The following is a 17,978-nucleotide window of genomic DNA, read 5'->3' as shown; positions in this document are numbered from 1 at the left end:
ATCAATTATTTAAATAATTTTTAGTAAATTCTTGTCAAAAATTTAATTATTATCGTTGAAAATGAATTTTTTTAACATTTTTTATTGAAATTCAATTATTTTTAAAGATTTTTATAATAATCCAGACAAGAATTCAATTATCAATTATCGAAAAAAATCAATTCTTTAAAAATTTTGTATAAAATATCTTCGCAATAATTCCATTATTCTAATAAATAGAATAACAATTTTTTAAAAAATTCAATTATTTTCATAAATAGTAAAATTAATTACAGAATTTCAATTATTTTTCAAAAAATGTGAAAATTTGATCTTTGAAAAATTTTAATTGAAAATTCTGAGAAAGTTAGTTTTTTTTATAAAATTGCATGCAAATTTTTTTTTTAAGTTAAATTATAAAAAGATATATTTATAACTAAAATATTTTCAATATATTATTCAAATTTCGCATGAAATTGAATTGTAAACAAGTGGATTTCAGAAATACTTTATGTGAACTTTTTTTTCTTTCAATAAATAATTGAATTCTCAAGAAACTTTCTCAAAAATTATTAAAAATAATTGATTCAGAGAAGAATATTTAAATTGAAAATTCTAGAATCTATTTGAAATCTTAAAAATAATTTTTGGGCAGTTACAGTGATTTTTATATTTAAAATATTGAATTTCAAAGAATTTGAAATTTTTAAAAATCTTAATTCCTTTAAAAATATATTAAGAATAATAATTAAAAATTTATTTTATAAAACTTTCTGTTGTTGAGAACTGTTATGAATAATATTTCTTTAGGCACCATGTTGAAGTCCACAACGTTGATCAACGAAAAAAAATTTTAAACTTAGTAAATTAATTAAAAATGACGCTGCAATATTGTCACAAAAATATTTCGAAATAAAAGATTGATGTTTATATTTTGATAATAATTATTTTGCAATTAAATATTAAATTAAAAATAATACTTGAATGCATTAAATAAATTTATTTCGTTGACAAACGTTGTGGACTTCAACTTCGTCTTTAGGCTCAGGGAAAAAGTCAAAATTCTCTCTAAAAACTTAAATAAAATTCAATTTCCGTGGCAACCCGAAAAAAATTTTTTTTTCCTACACAAGAAAAAAGATCAAATTGTATGTAAAAGGAAACTTTCTTAGAAGATTTTTTTTAAGTGTTTCGGCAATAAATCAAAAAAATGTAGATCGACTTCTTGATTTTTTACATGTCTGGGCACACAAGGAAACAGTGTGTGATAAGTTTGTGGCTCCTCAGAGGGTAAATATTCAAGATCGTAAAATCACACCAGCGCTGAAAGAAATTTCGGATCTTTTTTGGGTTTCGTTCATCTAACGTATTCAGTCTTCTAAATAATGTGGTAAATGCTGGAACAAAGATTCTCGATTTTACGATCAAGGCTCGAAAGCATAAATCAAGTACATAAAATATATATATATATAAAAAAAAGGAAAAAAAAAATATTCAACAAATTTAGACAAGCATTTCATTTTAACGAATTGACATCACTATCACTTGCAATAAAAATTCGTGTGAGAGTGAGGAAACAAAATACACAAAAGTGACATTTATATAGTCAAGCTCTTTATTGCTTTTTAAAGATCTGCACATTTTTCCCCTCAAAAAAAAAAAATTTTTTTTTGTTTATTTACCTGTCACTAGAATTTATTACCTGTTTCACACTTTTTTATTCTCTTTTCCAAAAAAGTAGAGAAATAATATCGTTAGTATTAATAAAACACTGAGAGTATATTTGTCATTTTTAATTTGGACCAAAATTTTCCATTTCCCACCTTTTTTTTGTATATTTTTCTTTTTTCCTAAAAACAAAAAGTTTCTTTTTTTCTTTTTTTTGGCAATACCTATATGAGGGGGGAAATTATCGATAAAAAGTTATTTTTCGTAGAAAAGAGGAAAATGTCAGGAATTTCTGTCGTTGAATGTCGACGAGGCACAGATAAGGGTTGATCTTATGACGTTTGGATTCACCATATCCTCTGTCAGGATCTTGCGAAGCTTGCGACTTGAAACTATAGCAACTTTCAGTCTCAGAATTGCATATAAAACGAAAAGGAACAATTTAGGAAATTGCTGAGATACCATTTTTTTTATGTACTTACTTCCTAAAAAAAAAATAAGAAAACTGATATATAATTAGTGAATTAAACATGTAATTATAAATTTAAAATTAAGAAAATTACACTGAATTGTAAAAGTTTCTATGAGTTTTTAATTTTTATGCGGTTTCTTGAAATAAAGAGAAGATTTTTTTCTTTAAATTTTTTACTATACGAGAAATTATAGAAAAATATTTTTTAATCAATAATTTGTTGCTGTATTAGTATTATTAATTATTTTTACAATAATTTTTATAAATCTTTTATTTTTTTTTTATAAAGTTTTTAAAAATGAAAAAAAATTTTAAATTCAAAAAAATCAAAATAATAAAAAATAATAAAGAGATAAAATTATAATAATAGTTTAATAATATTAAATAATAATATTTTTAGAATAATATTATTAACAACTAATTAATTAATAATTTCGATTAGCAGCAAGTGATCAGAACAAGCGAGCAAAACATTGGGAGAAGCGGCCCCCCACCATGCCGGCGCTCCTCCCTTCCCTTTCACACTTCCCCCACTTCCAGCCTCCTGCTTGCTTGTTTTATTGTTTCTTTAGGTCTCAAGTCTAAAAATTAATATAAAAATAATAAAAAAAAATGTTTTTAGTGTAAAAATAATATAAAAATCGTTTTCAATACCAAAAAATGCAAAAATAATGCAAAAAAATAGTAAAAAAAACCGTTTTAAATACAAAAAAAGAAAAGTAATATAAAGAAAAGTAATATAAAAAACGTTTTAAATACAAAAACAATATAAAAATGTTTTTTGAATATAAAATTAACTAGAAAAAATCAAATAATATTAATTTTTTAACATAAAAAAAACGAAATTGATTGAAACTGCATTCAGGGCCAATTGGTTTTATATCCAAGAATGCAGCCTAATAATTAAAGGATTCATTAAAAATAAATTAAAACTGGGAAAATTTAAAGGATTAATATTAATATTTTATGTTTAATAAATAAATTAATATTTATTTATTTATTTATTTATTTTAATGAAAATGTGAAAGGGAAAAATTGCGATTTAACATTTTTTTGTACCTTAGTTATTGCAAAAAAATATCTCAAATTTTACTGATGATTCGTGCACTTTATTTCTATACAAATATCAGTAAATTTTATCTTTTTGAAAGCTATCAAAAAACAGAAATAATAAAATAAAAAAAAAATTGAAAGAAAAAGAGAAAAATAGTTGGAGAAAAAAAGTGTCAAATACCTTACAATAAAGTTTTATGAAACCATACAATGAGTGAAAATAAATAATGGAAATTGTAAATATTTGAAAAAGTAAAAAATAAAGTGTAAAAAGTAAGAAATAAAGGGTAAAAAGTAAGGAATAAAAAGTAAAAAATTAAAAAAATTAAAAATGTAAGAAAAGAAGCAAAAATTGAAAAAAAATACATACGTGCTACCAATAGTGAAGAATAACTTCTCAAAGTCTTTTATCTTGATTTTTAATCTAAATTCTACATGAGGTATTTTAAAAACCATATCTCCATTGAAAATGGTGCTTGGAATCGGACATTTTTTTTTTTAAACAATAAATTGCATTTCACTATGGGACGTCTTTTGTATTTTCAATAGGGCGGACTGTGGCATTTTGCTATCACGCCCTGCATCCCTAAATCGTTCCACAAGACAGAATCAGAGAGAGAGACTTTTTGACAAAAAGACCGCATTTTATATTGAGAGAAAAAAAAGAGAACACAGTTCGATATTTCCCAACATTTTCTTTGTCATCTATTTTTTTTCTTTTTGAATATCAAGAATAGAAAAAAAAGTGAAGTAAAATATAAATGGCAGTAAGCACTGCCTACTTTTTTTCTCATTCTAATTTACACACACTTCAAAAATCTTTTTTTTTTTTTTTTAAGAATAAAAATGACTTACCGAAAATTTCGCTAAATTATCAGAAAAAAAAATGAAGCCGAATTCCAGGAAGTGATTCCATCATAAGGAATAATCGATATAAAAGAAAGAAAAAAAAATGATCAAAACACCTGGAATTAAAAACCTAAATTTTATACAATAATTTAGATTGGTCGGTTATTATAATAATTTATTCCTGGGCGGAATTATTTTACCTCTTCTCTCATTCTTTCTTTATTTTTCTTTATAAGAATCTCGTTGGTCTATTAATAAAATCGGCGGGGAAAAAAGCGTCTTCCTGAAAAATAGAAAACAAAGCAAAAATGTAACGGAAATTAAAATAAATTATAATGAAAAATAAAATTCGTGAGAGTAGGGGAGACCGGGGCGTAATGGCTAACTTTTCACTCTTTGTTGTTTTACTCGGACATTTTTGTTCTAATTGAATGTTTATCTTCCAGAAAATTTACTCTGGTATCTCAGCTTTCTTTTAAGACTACAAACGTCCCGATATGACTCTTACTTTTTATTCTACAACAGTTTTTCTGGAGCAATGCAGAGCTCCAAAATACGGCCCGAGCCGGGGCGTAATGGATAACTCCCGGGGCGTAATGAATAATGATTGCTAATTATTATCTGCAGTTTCCAATCTTATTGCATATTGTAAATTAAGGTTCCTGGGTATTCCGTGAATGCTATTTTTATTCAGCAATACTTCAACTATCGCTTTTTTAATAATATTCTGTGATATTGGCACTCTCTCAATTTTTTTTGTAATTTCTCATTAAAATCGTAGCTTGAAATCTACTATTTGTAAATTTTAGACCAAAACTTTTAAATTTTGTTAAAAACACCTAAACATATTTAAACTAAGTGACAAGCAATCGCGAAAACAAACCTACACTTCGCCGATATGGTAGGTTGCTTTTTATACATAGCGTATTGCATTAGCCAACACGCCCCGGGAAAAACTAGCCATTACGCCCCGGGGGTACTCGGCAAATATTTGGCTTTTTTTTAACAATACCGGAAGTGTGAATCAAAAATCTCGAATTGTCCCTTAAAAACAAACGTGTCAAGATCGAAACCTCATTTCAGTTTTTTTTAAAAGCTATTTTTGAAAAAAATAGAACGAAAAAACGAAAATTTTGAAAAGTTACTTTCGTATGTCAAAAATAGTTTTTCTACTATATTTCTTACAATAATGAATAAATATTAATGAAACTTCCGACAAACTTGCAGTATACCAAGTACAATAACTTGTCTATTGTGCGAAATTATTACAATTTACGGTTTTTAAACAAATTACAATTATTCATTACGCCCCTTAGCCATTACGCCCCGGTCTCCCCTAATGTAAAAAAAAAATTAATTTGTAAATAATAAATAATATAAATGACAAATAATATAAATAGTAAATAATAAAAATTGTAAATAATACAATAATATAAATATTAAATAGTAAATGATAAATATAGTAAATAGTAAATAATATAAATAGTTAATAGAGTAAACAGTAAATAATGTAAATAATAAGATAAAAGAAAATAATGTAAATGTAACGCGCTCCTAACTTGTTTTTTAAAATAAATATTTAATTATTATTATTTTTCCACATAAATTAAGATTTTCAAAAATTTTTTATATCAAACCTTTTGAAATTTGATAATTTATTAAAATTTGCCTTTTGTAACTTATTGAAAATTATTTTCATGATTTCAATTCAATTTTCTGGAATTTTTAATCAAAATTCTTCTCTAAATCAATTATTTTTAGTAAATTTTTGACACAGTTCCTTGAGAATCCAATTATTCAAAGAATAAAAAAAATTTACAAAAAATAATTTTAAAATCTACTTGTTTACAATTCAATTTTATTAAACTTCGATTATTCGAAAATTCTTTATAATTAAATATTAAAAAATAAAAAATTCAAATATGTAACTTCAAAAAAATTTAAATGACAGTTTTTCAAAAACAATTAGTATAACAAAATAATTGTTCATTAAACTATTAAAAATTGATTTTTAAAAATTGCATTTTGAAACCTTTAAAAAATTCAAATATTTTAAAAAATTGCTATTAATTCTCCAAAATAATTTTATTTCTCAGAATTTTTAACTAATATTCTTCTCTAAATCAATTCATTTTAATAATTTTCAGAAAATTCTTCTCTAAATCAATTATTTTTAATAATATATTCACAAGAATTCTTTCTAAATAAATTATTTTTAAAAATTAATTATATAAAAAACTCAATAATACAAAATAATATTGATAATAATAGTAATAATTTTTTTATTAATATCAAAAGAATTTGAATTAAAATTTTTCGAAAAGACTATAATTGTAAGTTAAATAAAATTTCTAATTGAAGTCATTGAAAATTTGAAATTTTAAAAAATTTTTAATTAAAATCTTTTGAAATTCAATTATTTACAAAATTGTAAATGCAACTCTTATAAAATTCAATTATTTTTGAAATTTTTATGTAAAATTATTCATAAAATAATTTAATAAATAATTTAGTAATAATTTTACAATAGTTTTTCAAGAATTAAATTATTTTAAATAAATTGAATTTGATATTCTGTATAAAGTTCAGATACTGTCAGAAATAAAAAAAATTTATTTTTTATGTGAATCTAAAGTTTATAAGGAAAACAAAAAGAAATTTCAGAACAATTAATCTTTTTAATATTTTCAAAGATTTCTAGACGCAATAAAATTGAGAATTTTCTTACGAATTTTAAAAATTTAAATTTTTTCCAGTAAATTTAATAAAATTCCCTGATTTTTCCCTGATTTTCTTGACTTGTAGAAACTGTTTTTGTAAATTATAATGGATTTTCCAAAAATCCCGGAATTTTAACTAAATTATTATTTTATCGACTCGGAAGTAATTTTTTTTCTTGAAAATGATTTATTTTAATGTAAAAAGCAATTTAAAAAAATTGCAAAAGGATTCAAGGTTTAGAAAGCAGTAATTTTGATTTTTTTGTCACGGATCTTCCAAAATTCCAGGAATTTCAAATAAATTATTATTACCTTGCTTTGGAAATAATTTCTTTCTTTTGATAATTATTTATTTGAATGTTATAAGCCTTTTAAAAAAAATTACGAAAGAATCCAAAACCGGGAAAGTAGTGATTTTTTTCAATAATGATTTTATTTGAAATTCCAAGATTTTTGGAAAATTCGCGACAAAAAAAATTACTGCTGTTTCGCCTTGAATCCTCTTGCAATTTTTATTTAAAATGTTTTTTAATGTTTAAATAAATAATTAGCAAAAGAAAAAAAAATTGCTTCTGAGATAAGAAAACAATTTATTTAAAATTCCATGATTTTTGAAAATTCCGTGACAAAAAAAAAATAAAATTACATCCTTTCTCGCTTTGGATCTTCTTGCATTTGTTTTTAAGTGACTTTTAATATTTAAATTAAAAAAATAAGCAAAAGAAAAAAAATTGTTACCGAGACGAAGAAGTAAATTACCATTTCCCTGAAATTGGATCTTTTTACAATTTTTTTAAGGACTTCTAACATTAAAATAAATAATTTAATTATTATATATTATTTGAGTATTTCACGGGTAATCACCCTTTATTACAATAAAAAGATGTAAAAAAAGAAAAATAGTGTTTACTGAATTATTATTAATTTTAACATTTTATTTTGGAGTCAAACGACAATTAAAGTCAACACAATTACCAAAAAGAAAAAGTTTTCGTCTAATAAACGTTCGTAACTTCAATTTCACGTTGTTATAATCATCCCTTTTCGACAGTAATTAATCCATTGAATTAAAATTAAAAGTAAACTTTATCAACAAAATTAATCAAAAACCGAATTTCAAAATGATAACCAAATAAAAAATGGTGAAAAATTAAAAAAAGATCCACTTGTACAATGAATGGACTTTTAAAAGCATACAGATATCAATTGATCTGTATAGTAGTAAACATTATTGTTAAAGTTACGAGACGCTGAACGTTATTGACCAAGGTCATAAAAACGGAATTGACATTTTAGGTGACTGGTTAGGACACATAGAAGAAGTTTCTCGCTTCCGCTTTCGTGTACATAGTGTGTCACTGATCGCAAAACACGTGACGACGACGACGACAACGACAACGACGACAACTATACACCAATGCTGCCAGTGACGTCGACTCTGAGGTTTCGCCTGACTGACAGACCTGCGAATAGCTCGAGCCACTTAACGACATATCAGCTGAGCGGACTTGTGACTCAATGCGTTTTACTGCTGCTTCACGGCGGTTTATTGCGCTATCAAAACATAAAATGCCGGCGGGAGTGTGTACGCGTGGGTACACCTCCCCCCCTCCCATCGCTGCTGCCTCTCTACTTTTACTTCAATATCGTTAAATATGCCGCTCTTGAATTTCTAGACGCGCCCAATTTTCCTTAATCGAAAAACTCCCCCCCTGTCTGATCCCCCCCCCTTTTTTATTTTATTGCAATTGTTTTGATTTAATACAAGAAAATTTCCTGTCTGCTCCCCCCCCCACCACCAAGTTATTGCAATTAATTCGATTTTTTTGCATTTTTCTTTTTTGCAATATTTTCCTCTTTTCGAAATAATTTCCCTTTTTAAAGTGTTGTATATTTGAAACGGTTGTAATTTTTCTTTTATATTTAAAGAGAAAAAAGTAGTGTTTCTTTATTTAACTGTGAACTAAATCAGGTCTCGAACCAGTGAAAGTATTTAAAAATAGTAAAATACGGACTTTACGGACCAAAAATGAAAAATTACGGACCATTTATGGACCAATTACTGACAAAAATATAATTTTTATTTTTAATTATAATATAATCAGTCCAAGTCAAATAAAAGAACATTTCACTTAACAATTTCACTTAACATTTCACTTAAAACTATAAATTAAATTTTTTCATGTATTATAATAATTAAAGATGACCGCGTAATAAAATAATTATTTTATTTCATAACAATATTGTTACTGTAATATTTTCAAAATTATTTTCCTGCTTATTTCAATTATTGAATTATTATTTTTTACAATTTTTAACTAAAATTTTTCTTTAAATCAATTATTTTTAATAATTTTCGAAAAAGTTCATTATTTTAAAAATTTTCAAATCCATTTGTTTACAATTCAATTTTATGTGAAATTTCGAATATTTTTAAAAATTTTCTTGAAAATAATTGAATTTCTGCGAAAAATTTTGATAATTTAAAACAAAATTTTGAAAATAATTGAATTTCTGCGAAAAATTTTGATAATTTAAAAAAAATTTTGGAAAATAATTGAATTTCTGCAAAAAATTTTGATAATTTAAAAAAAGTTTTGGAAAATAATTGAATTACTGCGAAAAATTTTGATAATTTTTAAAATAATTGAATTATTATGGTGAAAATTCATATTTATGAAAATAATTGAATTTTGAAAAGAATTTAATTAAAATTTAAAAACATAATTGAATTTCTGGGCAGAATTTTTTTATTAATCAAGATAATTGAATGCTTTCAAAGAATTGGGTTAAAACTTTTAAAATAATTAAATATATTTCAAAAAAATTCAACTAATTTTAACAGAATTGAAATTAAAGTTTTTCAAAAAAAAATTCTGTAAAATTGTTAGTTAAACGTATGAAAAATCAGATTTTCAAAGACTTTAATCAATTTTTATTAGAAAATTCTACGAGAATTCAATTATATAAATACAAAAATAAATGAATCTTTGAATATTTGAATTAATTAAAAATTTGTTTATCAACAAATTTTCAAATCTATTTATTTACATTTCAATATTATGTGAAATTTCGATTATTTAAAAAAAATTTTTGAAAATAATTGAATTTCTGCGAAAAATTTTGATAATTTTCAAAAGAAATGAATTTTTATGGAAAACATTGATATTTATGAAAATAATTGAATTTTAAAAAGAATTTTATTGAAATTTCCAAACATAATTGCATTTCTGGGTAGAATTTTGTTATTAATTAAGATAATTGAATGCTTTTGAAGAATTAAGTTAAAATTTTTGAAATAATTAAAATAATTCAAAAAAATTCATCTAATTTTAACAGAATTAAAATTAAAATTTAAAAAAAAAATTCTGTAGAATTGTCAGTTAAAAGTATGAAAAATCAGATTTTCAAAGATTTTAATCAATTTTTATTAGAAAATTCTACGAGAATTCAATTATTTAAATACAAAAATAAATCAATTTTTGAATATGTGAATTAATTAATAATTTGTTTATCAAGAAATTTTTAAATAATTGAATTCTTTCAACGAATTTTAATAACATTTTTGAGGATAATTTTAAATAATTGAATTGAGAGGAAAAATTTTGTAAAGATTTATAAAAATAATTGAATTCTAGTGAAGAATTTTATAGAAATCATTTATAAAAATTCTCTTTTTATTTATTTTTTTTTAAATTAATTTAAAATTAAATTTAAATAATTGATTTTTTTCAAAAAAATTTATGCAAAATTCTGTTTGAAAATAATTAAATTCCTGTAAAAAATTTATTATTTATGAAAATAATTGAATTATTGCGAAAAAATTTATAAAAAATTTGATAATAATTGAATTTCTTCGAAAAATTTTATTATTTATGAAAATAATTGAATTTTTTGGAAGAATTGTATTAAAATTTTTGATAATCCTAATTAAATTCTTTTGAAGAATTTCTTTGAAATTTTTTTTTAAATAATGGAGTTTCTTTAATAAATTTTAATTGAAAATTTTTAAAGTAATTGAATTTTATATGAACAATATCTTTCAAGTTTTTACTCGTCTTTCTTAATAATTGAAATTAAATATTTAATTCTTGAATTTTATGAAAGTTTTAGAAAATAATTTAATTCTTGCAAAGAATTTTACTATTTATAAAAATAATTGAATACCTTAGAAGAATTTTTTTATTTCTCTAAATTATTAAATTTTTTCAAGAATTTTAATAAAATTTTTGAAAGTATTTGAATTTCGAAGAAGAATTTTTATATTTATAAAGATAATTAAAATTTTGATGAGAATTTAAAAAATTGTTGAACATAATTGAATTTCTGGAAAGAATGTAATTACTTTTGAAAATAATTGAATTTCTGCAATCATTTGTAATTTTCCTAAAATATTCCAAATTATATGGTAAAATTTACGAACTTTGCTTTACTTTGCGCTTCGCTTCTACGCGCGCAGGAAAGAGGAGTGGGGGGCAACAAGAGCGAGAGAGAAAAACCGAAGTGTCTCTCTCGCTCCCATTTCCCCCACTACTCCCGCGCTTGCGCTCATCTTCTTCCACTCCTCATTGGTCAGAAAAGCGCGCGCTTGTCCAAAAAAACCACTCAACTTGTTTTCTTTTTTTTTTGTGGTAAAAATGTAAACGGTTATCTCGAATCAGAAGAAAAGAAAATTATTTAAAAATGAAATCTAATAAAACTAAAAGAAAATAGAAATAAAGTAAAGTACACAAGAATAAAATAAACTTACACAAAAAGTGTAAGTAGAAATAAAACTTTTCACACCCATGATTATAAATTTTATGGAAGTAAATAATACGAATTGTTCTTTTTTTCTCGAATTACTTCGATAAGAGAGAGAGAAATAAACAGAAATGTTTAGAACAAAACAAGAAAAAATAAATAATGCGAACAATTAGGAAAATTAGAAATGTGCAAAATTTGCACAATATTCGTTTTCCCACAAGAACGTTTTGCACTAAATTTTTCGAAATAACTTTGCAGTTAGGGATTAAATTGCAATATTATAAGTGCGCTTTTTTTTGGAGAGGGGTAAAGGAGAGTTTTCTGGCCAGCAGCAGCAGCACTGAGTTTCCAGTTGAAAAGCTGCAAAAGGGCGTATTGCTGCTATTCAACGATAAGCAAAAAAGAACGCTCAATGTGCTGGTTCGCTGCTTGCCGAAAGGTGGGGGTGTGTATGTATTTGTGTGTGTGTGTGTGAGAGAGAGAGTGTGTGGTACGGGAACGAAGAATGGGAGGGAAGCCGAGCATTTCCGCGGAAATCAATAATCCCTCCAGCAACACCGGGGTTCCTCCTCGTCTTTCAACACACAACATCACGTTTTCAAAATATTTTAATTAACATTTAAAAATACATTTTCATTTATCAGGGGGAAAATTTAACATTCGAGAAAATTATTGACAGAGGGAAATATTTAACAATGAAAAAAAATTTAATGGAGAAAAAATTAACATTTGGACAAAATTTTCAAGAGAAATAATTAATATTTGAAAAAATTTATAAGAGAAAAAATTAATATTTGAAAAAATTTAACAGAGAAAAAATTAATATGGAAAAATTTAACACAGAAAAAATTATCATTTGAAATTGTTTATTAAAGAAAAATTTAACTTTCGACGAAATTCACATTCAAAATTGTTTAATAAAGAAAAATTTAACATTCGAAAGAATTAAGCAGGGAAAAATTTAACAAAAAATGTTATCGAAAAAAATTTAACACTCGATAGTAAATTTAACATTCGAGAAAAAATATTTTAAGCAAGAAGTAATTTGTTTTCTAAATGTTAAATTTTAAACATTTTCCTGAATAAATACATTTTGCTAAAAAAAATTTTTGCTACAAAAATACATTTTCCTAACAACTAAATTTCGCTGAAAAAAAAAATTTGGCTAAATAAATAGGTACATTTTGCTCTAAAAAATTTATTTTGCTAAAAAAATACATTTTCCTAAATAAATTTTTTTCTACAAAAATACATTTTTCGACGAAATTATAATTTTAAATTGTTTATTGAACAGCTAACATTCTAACAGCTACATTTTGCTGAAAAGTATATTTGGCTAAATAAATAAGTACATTTTGCTCCAAAAAAATACATTTTGTTAACAGAAAATATTTAGCGATGAAATACATTTTATTAAAAAAAATATTTTGCTTAAAAAAACCATTTTCTTCAAAACTATATTTTGCTGAATAAATACATACATTTTTGTCTAAAAAAATTAATTTTTCTACAAGAATATATTTCGCTAAGTACCACATTTTTTTATATAAAACTACATTTTGCCAAAAAAAATGTTTTGCTTTAAAAAATTACATTTTCCTACTTCATTTTGCTGAAAAATACATTTTTTTAAGAAGTATATTTTGCTAAAAAATACATTTTGCTAATTAAATAAATACATTGTGATACAACAAAATTCATTTTGTTAAAAAAATACGTGTGGCTAAAATAATATTTTTTCTATAAACTACATTTTACTAAATAAAAGGGAACATTTTGCTCTAAAAAAAATTCATTTTGCTAAATAAATATGTACGCTTTGTTCTAAAAAAATATATCTTGCAAAAAAAATATATTTTGCTAAAAAATACATTTTGTTAAAAAAAATATTTTGCTACAAAATTATATTTTTCTAAAAACAACATTTTGCTAAATAAATGGCTACACTTTGCTCTAAAAAATTCTTTTTGCTAAAAGAATAAATTTTACTCCAAAAAAATTCATTTTGCTAAAAGAATACATTTTAATAAAAAAAATATTTTGCTACAAAAGTACATTCATCTAAAAACTACATTTTCTTAAGCAAAAAATGTATTTGTTTAATAATAGAAAAATACATTTTGCTAAAAAATAATGTTTTGTTATCAAAAATACATTTTTCTAAAAACTACAGTTTGCTGAATAAAAAGGTAAATTTTCCTCTAAAAAAATTCATTTTGATAAATAAATAAATACAATTAGCTCTAAAAAATAGATTTTGCCAAAAAAATATATTTCGCCAAGAAATACATTTTACTAAAAACAATACATTTTGTTAAACAAATAGATTTAACTTAAAAAAAATACATTTTGTTAAAAAAATTAATTTGTCCTTAAAAAAATGCATTCGACTAAGAAAAAATGAAATTATCAATATTGTAAACTATTTTTGGCACATGAGAAATGCATGAGTAAAGAAATATGATTCATCAAATGGAGAAAAATGATGGTGAATTTTTCTTGAAGGAAGGAATTATTGGCAAATTGAGGAAGTCGGTTATGCGAAGCAGTGGCGTCATCTGCCGAAGGGTGAGTTAACTTGAGAACTGTATAGATTGGTTGAACCCCCCTGCAGCACCGACAGGGTAAAATGAGGGCCGATTGACAAACTCTCCCTGCCCCTTCCCCTCATTCATCCTGAATACCTTGGAGATACCGTCAGAGGTACATAGTTCCCTAAAGTAACACCAGAGTGTACCTTTGCGAAAATTATTTTTCCCCAAAAAAAGAAAAATAAAAGAATTCCAAACACTGTCTACAATTATTGTAAAAATCCTCTTTAAAATTCGTGCAAGTTTACAATAAGAATTCACTTTAATAACTGGAAAAAAAATTAATAATTGGAAAAAAAAAATTTATTTGATTCAAATAACCGATTACTTGTCTATTGTCAAATAAATATTTACTTGAATCAAATAATTTTTATTTAAATCAACCAAATTTGAGGCAATAATTATTTGAATCAGTAAATTCTGTATTTGAAGCAAATAACATTTAATGAACTTTATTTAATTTAAATTATTTAATTGTAATAAAAATTATTTGATACTAGTAAATATGTAATTGATAATATTCAAGTAATCGGTTATTTTAATCAAATACAATTTTCTCCAATGCATTAAAAAAAAACAAATATTAAAAATTAAAAGGTTAAGTATTCAAAATTAAAATTTAAAAACTAAACATTAGAAATTTTAAAATCTTAATATTCAATATTTAAACATTCGAAATTCTCAAAGTCAAAATAAACATCTTTGAAAAAATAGTATTAATTCTTACAAACAATAAAAAAAATTGTAAAAAGTCCCCAAAATGAATTATTTTAACACGAAAAAACAGTCTTAAATATATTCAACTTAAAGTGAATATAATTAAAATGTGTAGTTTTTTTAGACTTAAAATTAAATTATGTCAATTTTAAGACTTGAAACTATTCTCTCAGGCTATGGTCAAAAATGGTAATAAACGTTTTTCCTGCGAACGATTATAGTTAAAAAGTGGGCAGAAAGTTATAGATTTATTTTTTACAGTGAATATTTTCAAAGTTTCAAGTTTCTTTTTTTAATGTCCCCCCACCCCATTTTTTTTCATTTTTATGTGCCTAAAGTAATAAAAGTTCAAATGAACGAATTTTATTTATTTCTTCGACAAGTTAAAATTTTTTCCCTGAAAAAAAAAATATTTCATTCAATACTCATTGCACATGTAATCAAAATTTATTATTCAAATAATAATATTTACTTGAAAAAAATATAATTTTTATTAAAATCAAATAAATTGCACTTGAACCAAAAATTCCACTATTTGAAGGGGAGGGTACACCGATATTTTTATTTATTTATATATTTATTTATTTAGAAATTAACAGGCAAAAGCCTTTGAATACAAATTATTTTTAATTATATCAAGAAAATAATTTTAATTATTCCACAAAATTATTTTTAATTAAATTTTTTATGAGGAATTCAATGGTCAAAAAATAAAATCAGTCAGAAAATATTTTGACTATTTTTGAATTTTTATTTTACTTAAAAATTGAAAGATTTTGAAATCCATGCGAAATTATGTAGAATTTATGTTTTTGAATCAAAATTGTCAAATGCAAAAATTGGTTTTTATAATTTTTGAAGCTATTTTTAGTAAAAAAAATTATTTTTATTCTGAAAATGCAAAAAATACCATTTTATTCAATTTTTTATTTGAAAATTCATTCGTTTATTTTTCTAACAAATTTCAGACCATAATTTTATCATATTTTTTAATTTTTATATAACTGCGTATATAAATAAATAAATGATATAAAATTAGTTAAAAATGCAAACCAATGAATTTTCATATTAAAAAAATTGAATAATAATGTCAGTTTTTAGTATTTTCAGCCAAAACCAAAGATTTTTATTCAAAATTCTGCTTCAAAAATTGTGAAAATCAATTTTTTGTTTGCTAATTTTTTTCTTGATTCAAAAACATATTATATTCTACGAAATTACTCATGAATTTCAAAATCTCCAAATTTTTAGATAAAATAAAAATTCAAAAAGGGTAAAAATATTTTCTGAACGATTTCATTCCATGACCATTGAATTCCCAACAAAAAATTATCTTAAAAATAATTTCTTGAAATATTTAAATTATTTTTTTGGTATAGTTAAAAATATCCATGTATTCTTCACTCAAAATAAAAATGATTTAATTTGAATAAAAATTATTAAATTAAAAATGATTTAATTTGAATAAAAATTATTAAATTACAATTATGATTTAATAAAATGTTTGATTTGATAAATATTTGATTTGATTTGTACAATTCGAAAATGGTGCTTATTGTCAGGGTTGGACCCATAGTACAGTCCAAGTTAGACCCCCTTTAACTAACGTTAAAAATAAAAAAATAAAAAATAAAAACGTTTTTAGTAACGTTATAAATGTTATTTTACTTTTTACCAACAATGCACTTCGATTTTTAGACATGATTCAACTCTGACAATAAGGTCCAACCTTGACTATTTTTTTAAAAATATTTCTAACTTTTGTTAATTTTAGACCAATAAATTTACAATATGGAACAAAAGCGTTCTTTCCAACAATATAAATCAATTGTCTAAATTTATTAAAAAAAAAAAAAATTATAAACAAAGTTTAATAAATAGTCCAATGTTCTCCTAATTAAATATTAAAAATAAAATTTTAAATAATAATAAAATATTAAAAATATCAATTGTCTAAATTTATTTTAAAAAAAATTATAAACAAAGTTCAATAAATGGTCCAACCCTGACTATGTTCCCCTAATTAAACATTAAAAAAGAATAAACATGACAATTATGTGTAGAACGATTTTGTGAATTATTCGAACCCCTTTATTTTCTTATAGTGAACTTTGAAAATAAAGGAGTTCATTTTACGATATAAACGGATAGTAATCTTTATATAGTCGCACTAGTGCATTTTCAAAATGGATTTATAGACCAGGGAGGAAAAAACGAAGTGAGAGAGAAAGAGAGACCCTGTCAAAAAATCGTAAATATACATGTGTCCATAAATAAATGTGAAATTGTGTTTTCATGTATTTTGAACACATGTACAAAGAGCGCATGTGAAGAATCCTTAGACACTAAAGTGTTCGTTTAAAATAAAGAAAATAGCTTTTTCTAACGTTGAGAAGTGTGTAAATGGTAATCTCACTACACATACACTTAAACATAAATTGCTGGTTGAATTTTAAGGTGCGGCAGTTAAATTTTCTTTAATGCGACAGCTTTGTTATTTTACAATAAAAATAAAAAGGGTACAAAAAATATTTGCAATTTTAAGGGATGTTTTTCCATTCTATATACAATATGTATGTACAAAGAAAACTGATATGTGAGAAAAAAAAAACTTTTACGATTTATACATTGTATCGTGTTATACTTTGTGAATTTTCAAAACAATAGTTTAACTCTCTTAAAAGTTTAAAATATAAATCACAATAATGGCAGTCATATAATGATAATAATAGGTTTTATATTCCACACAATATGTGCTCTCTAAAAGCTATAATATATACTTCAAGTTATTTGGCTCACTGTTTGTCTAGACTCAGAAATAATTTTCACAAACTTTCCACATTTTTGCGTAATTCCTTTTTTTTAGTTGTCTTTTGTATTAGTTTCTATTCGCATGGTTCTATTCTTTTTTTCCGACTATTTATTATTTAAGGACGTAAAAATTGATGACAAAGTTGAAGAAAAAATAATAAAAGTTGATGATTAATATCTTTTTATATTAATATCTAACTTATAGTATTTATTTTTGGGTTTTTAATTTTTCAAATTTGAAAAAAATTGATGACAAGTTGAAGACAAAATTGATGAGAAATATTTTGGTACATTACCTAATGTATATTATTAATTGATGATTGATGATTTTCTTTACAGAGTTTTTCGGAATTATTTCTCGAATTTTTGTTA

At 23.4% G+C, this 17,978-nt stretch overlaps 1 protein-coding gene across 2 annotated transcripts in view; it reads right to left on the bottom strand.

The window, feature by feature from the left end:
• The window catches only part of LOC122511435 (venom metalloproteinase 2-like), a 162,261-nt gene extending 158,126 nt beyond the window's left edge, over positions 1–4,135 (bottom strand). The window contains exons 1-2 of one of the 2 annotated variants that reach the window (XM_043626647.1): positions 4,028–4,135; positions 3,543–3,758 (exon numbers count right to left, since the gene is read on the bottom strand). The gene's annotated coding sequence lies outside the window, so the exon portion shown is untranslated. Of the gene's footprint in view, positions 1–3,542; positions 3,971–4,027 lie in introns of those variants that run through there. The other variant, XM_043626646.1, reaches the window with a different exon arrangement.
• Between the last annotated feature and the right edge of the window lie 13,843 nt (positions 4,136–17,978).

This window comes from Leptopilina heterotoma, unplaced genomic scaffold, assembly GCF_015476425.1.
Source record: "Leptopilina heterotoma isolate Lh14 unplaced genomic scaffold, ASM1547642v1 Lhet_82, whole genome shotgun sequence".
Lineage (NCBI taxonomy): Eukaryota > Metazoa > Arthropoda > Insecta > Hymenoptera > Figitidae > Leptopilina > Leptopilina heterotoma.
The sequence above is the reverse complement of the archived record's forward strand: the minus strand, read 5'-3'. Positions and strand labels throughout refer to the sequence as shown.